Raw genomic sequence first — 5,000 nt, forward strand, 5'->3', positions numbered from 1 at the left:
TGACCCAGGTCGCAGTGGGAGCCGCGCACGAAAGCGGCGTCGCGAGACGGCTTCGCGGTCGCTAGTCGCACGAGCTCGGCAACCGCGTCTGCCGGGGCGGAGTTCGGGACGCCGACGGCTAAGTGGGAACCGCCGCTCGGATGTTCGCCGTTTGTGGCCGAGTGAGTGCTGGCACTCCGGCGAAGCCAAACGGGGCCGATTCCGGCACGATATCGGCGTCTTTCTACGTGCTCGCCGGCGACCGTCGCACGAGTACGGCAAAGTGCGTCTGCCGGGGCGGGGTTTGCGACGCGTACGCAATAGTGAGAACCGTCGCTCGGATGTTCGTCGTCTTTCGCCGAGCCAGTGCTGGCACTCCGGCGAAGCCGAACGGAGCCGATTCGGGCACGATATCGGCGTCTTTCCACGTGCTCGCCGGCGACCGTCGCACGAGTACGGTAAACCGCGTCAGCCGGGGCGGAGTTCGGGACGCCGATGCGAAAGTGGGAAGCGCCGCTCGGATCTTCGCCGTTTTTGGAGGAGTCAGTGGCGGCACTCCGGTGAAGCCAAGGTGCGCCAATTCGCGCACGATATCGGCGTCTTTCGACGTGCCCGCCGGCCACCGTCGCACGAGTACGGCAAACCTCGTCTGCCGGGGCGGGGTTTGCGACGCCGACGCAAAAGTGGGAACCGCCGCTCGGATGTTCGCCGTTTTTGGCAGAGTGAGTGCTGGCACTCCGGCGAAGCGAAAGAGCGTGAATGCGCCCACGAAAGTAGCGTATTTGGACGTGCTTGACGGCGACCGCCGCAGGAGTACGAAAAACCACGTCAGCCGGGGCGAGCGACCCACGGCGGTCTGGGTGCTTATCGCTGCTATTATAGGGGCACCCCGGCAGACGCAGAAAGAAAAAAAAAAAAAAATGGGGACATGGCGTGCGTCACCGTGCGGCTTCGCAGCGTTGCCGAAGTCGCCGAGCCCTTCGACTGAGCCGAACGGCGGACAGGGAACGTTGGTCGGCCGTTCTAACCTGTCGGTGCCACGCCGAGACGTCGTTAAGGAAAACCGCGTCGTGGGCCTCTACGACGCCGTCGAGTCGTTGTACGTTTGGTGTCCAGCGTGTCGGCGGCGAGTAGCGGACACGTCGTTCACGACTTCGGTCTTTCGCAGTCGACGCGAACTTGCGGAGAGTCGTGGTGCCTCACGTTTTCGGCAGAAACCGCGGCGGAATTTTCCCGTGCGTGCGCGCACGACCTCGGTGCTGTGCCGTCAGCGTAGTGTTGCACAAACTCGTGGCCTACCCAAGGTGCGGTACGTTTGCGGCCGTATCCTCGGTGGGAATTTCGTGAGTAGGGTCGCAAATTCTACGACCTCGGCGGGTTTGAGAGCGACGTAGACTTGTGGCACGCTCAACGTGCCACACGTTTCGGGGCACACCCGCGGTGAAATTTTCTCGAGTACGCTCGTATTAGTGCCCAAGGAGGTCTGGGTACTTATCGCTGCTATTATGTGGGGGTTCTCGTGAGCGGCGTACGCGAAAGCGACCGGGTGTCTGATATGCGGCGGGCTTCGGCCTCGTCAAGCGTGTCCTCGGGTCTGCTCCAGGGGAATCCACGGCAGTCGTCTGCAGCCTCATCCGCTTGATGCGTTAGGGGCTGGTTGTCGGACGGTGCCGTTTTACCACGATATCGAGGTGTGTTCCGTGTCGTCCTCGGGCGATTCAGATGCGAAAGCGCCGAAGACGCGGGCGTGACCCGTCGTCTGGCGGCTTTGCAGTCTCGGCTCCGTTGCTAGTTCCGGCCGGTCCACCGACAGTGCAGCGGGCTTGGGCAACCCGCACGGCGCGACCGAGTCGATGCAACGAAAAAGAGCGAGCATGAACGTGCTTCTTGCCGCACGGCTCCCACTCGTCTTTCGGGAAGGTTGTGCCGTAGCGAGCTCGAACGCCGTCATCTCGGAGTGCAAAATAAGCGTGTTGGGGCGCCTGAAGGTGGCCTCCGCCGCACACAGACTGCGTCCGGCCCGCCGAAGGCGAGGACGGACGCGCAGTCGAACGATTACCTGGTTGATCCTGCCAGTAATCATATGCTTGTCTCAAAGATTAAGCCATGCATGTCTAAGTACATGCCGAAATAAGGCGAAACCGCGAATGGCTCATTAAATCAGTTATGGTTCCTTAGATCGTTTCTTCCTACTTGGATAACTGTGGCAATTCTAGAGCTAATACATGCAGTGAGCCTGGAGCCCTTTGGGTAACGGGTGCTTTTATTAGACCAAGATCGATCGGGTTTCGGCCCGTATTGTGTGGTGACTCTGGATAACTTTGTGCTGATCGCATGGCCACGAGCCGGCGACGTTTCTTTCAAGTGTCTGCCTTATCAACTTTCGATGGTAGGTTACTTGCTTACCATGGTTGTTACGGGTAACGGAGAATCAGGGTTCGATTCCGGAGAGGGAGCCTGAGAAACGGCTACCACATCCAAGGAAGGCAGCAGGCGCGCAAATTACCCACTCCCGGCACGGGGAGGTAGTGACGAAAAATAACAATACGGGACTCTTTTGAGGCCCCGTAATTGAAATGAGTACACTCTAAATCCTTTAACGAGGATCAATTGGAGGGCAAGTCTGGTGCCAGCAGCCGCGGTAATTCCAGCTCCAATAGCGTATACTAAAGCTGCTGCGGTTAAAAAGCTCGTAGTTGGATCTCAGTTCCAGACGAGTAGTGCATCTACCCGATGCGACGGCTCGGACTGAACATCATGCCGGTTCTTTCTTGGTGCACTTCATTGTGTGCCTCGAGATGGCCGGTGCTTTTACTTTGAAAAAATTAGAGTGCTCAACGCAGGCGAGTCGCCTGAATAAACTTGCATGGAATAATAGAACAAGACCTCGTTTCTGTTCTGTTGGTTTTTGGAATACGAGGTAATGATTAAGAGGGACGGACGGGGGCATTCGTATTGCGGCGCTAGAGGTGAAATTCTTGGACCGTCGCAAGACGAACTACTGCGAAAGCATTTGCCAAGAATGTTTTCATTGATCAAGAACGAAAGTCAGAGGTTCGAAGGCGATCAGATACCGCCCTAGTTCTGACCATAAACGATGCCAACCAGCGATCCGCCTGAGTTACTCAAATGACTCGGCGGGCAGCTTCCGGGAAACCAAAGTATTTGGGTTCCGGGGGAAGTATGGTTGCAAAGCTGAAACTTAAAGGAATTGACGGAAGGGCACCACCAGGAGTGGAGCCTGCGGCTTAATTTGACTCAACACGGGAAAACTTACCCGGCCCGGACACTGGGAGGATTGACAGATTGAGAGCTCTTTCTTGATTCGGTGGATGGTGGTGCATGGCCGTTCTTAGTTGGTGGAGCGATTTGTCTGGTTAATTCCGATAACGAACGAGACTCTAGCCTATTAAATAGGTGCGGGGTTCCCAGCACCTTACAACCTTCTTAGAGGGACAAGCGGCTCCTAGCCGCACGAAACAGAGCAATAACAGGTCTGTGATGCCCTTAGATGTCCGGGGCCGCACGCGCGCTACACTGAAGGAAGCAGCGTGTCTTTATCCCTGTCTGAAAAGACTGGGTAACCCGTGGAACTTCTTTCGTGATTGGGATAGGGGCTTGCAATTGTTCCCCTTGAACGAGGAATTCCAGTAAGCGCGAGTCATAAGCTCGCGTTGATTACGTCCCTGCCCTTTGTACACACCGCCCGTCGCTACTACCGATTGAATGATTTAGTGAGGTCTTCGGACCGATGTCCGGCGCGGCCTTTCGGTTGCGCCGGTCTGTTGGAAAGATGACCAAACTTGATCATTTAGAGGAAGTAAAAGTCGTAACAAGGTTTCCGTAGGTGAACCTGCGGAAGGATCATTAACGGATTGTGAAGGGTGAGCGCCTCAGCTGCGTCTGCGCCCGACACTTTCTGCCGCTGACCCCGTTTGGACGCGGGGTCGGCTTTTCCCCACGGGGCTGCCTGAATGTGGAGCGGCACCCCGTGACAAATTGTTGCGCCCAGCGGACGCCAACACCGCGACCTTGGACGGTCGGCCAGGTGGCGGACGCGGGTACAAACGGCGCAACGCACTCATAGGTCGGCTTTCGACCCGCCACTGCACCGTGGCTCGAAGCGCTCGAAATGCGCGACCCGACCGCTGCGGGACCGCCTAGTACTGTAAACAGGAGCGGCGGAGCGCGAACGGCGAGTCGTGGTTACGTCGGTAGAAGGCGAGGCTGCGCGTTCCCGAAACGCCAGCCGAGTGCCCTCCCGACCGTTCGAGCGTGCAAGAACGAGACCCGACAATCGCGCGGCGACTGCCAAGTACGAGAGGAACGGCACAAGCGTCGGCGGTCGGTCAAGGAACTGGCGATGTGACGGGTCCGCTGTGCACCAGTGCATACCGTCCCGCCGTCCGCGGCAAGCGCCTCCGCGTCCTCGGGTGACGGAGGCTGCCGGTCGGTTCTTGCAGGCGAGGGATCTCGCTGGCACCGGTTCGCGTTGACGCGCGGCCGGTCATGGCACGGCGATGCGACGGCCGAGGTGCGCAGTACTCGATGGAGGAACCGCACGCTCCGATGACCGTCCCGCCCTCCGCGGCGTATGCGTACCGACCGTAATGGTTGCAGCAGCGCCGGCCGGCTTTTGAATTCGCCACACGAAACACGGTGCGAGATCGCGGTTAGGGGAGCGTCGACGTTGCCAGGCGTTTTGCTTGCTGCCGAGGGAAAGGCGGCACGGCCACGTCGCGCTCGTCGCGATTAGCGGGTCTGCGCGCTTTGGGAAGGTGCCGCAACGACTTGCCGAAAGAGGAAGCACGGAAGAACGAGGGACTTGGACGTCCCGACAATTGAACGCACTTGCGGCCAGGCCCTTGCTGGCTTCGTTCTTCCGCCTCGAGTAGGCTCGTACGCGGCTCCGGCGCCGAAAGTGGTCCTTGGCACCGACTTCGGTGGACGTGGGAAGTGCCGCGCAAGTACGGCGCGCCTGGCTCCACCTGTTGGCTAAAGTAGGCAGCCGGATCGGCATT

General features: G+C 58.9%; 1 non-coding gene across 1 annotated transcript; it reads left to right on the plus strand.

Annotated features, from left to right (window-relative positions):
- Positions 1-2,035: 2,035 nt before the first annotated feature.
- On the plus strand, positions 2,036-3,849 carry LOC142792077 (small subunit ribosomal RNA). Its single transcript, XR_012890634.1, has one exon. It is a non-coding gene; the product is annotated as a small subunit ribosomal RNA (ribosomal RNA).
- Positions 3,850-5,000: the final 1,151 nt, after the last annotated feature.

The sequence above is a fragment of the Rhipicephalus microplus genome, unplaced genomic scaffold (assembly GCF_043290135.1).
Source record: "Rhipicephalus microplus isolate Deutch F79 unplaced genomic scaffold, USDA_Rmic scaffold_202, whole genome shotgun sequence".
NCBI classification, from domain to species: domain Eukaryota; kingdom Metazoa; phylum Arthropoda; class Arachnida; order Ixodida; family Ixodidae; genus Rhipicephalus; species Rhipicephalus microplus.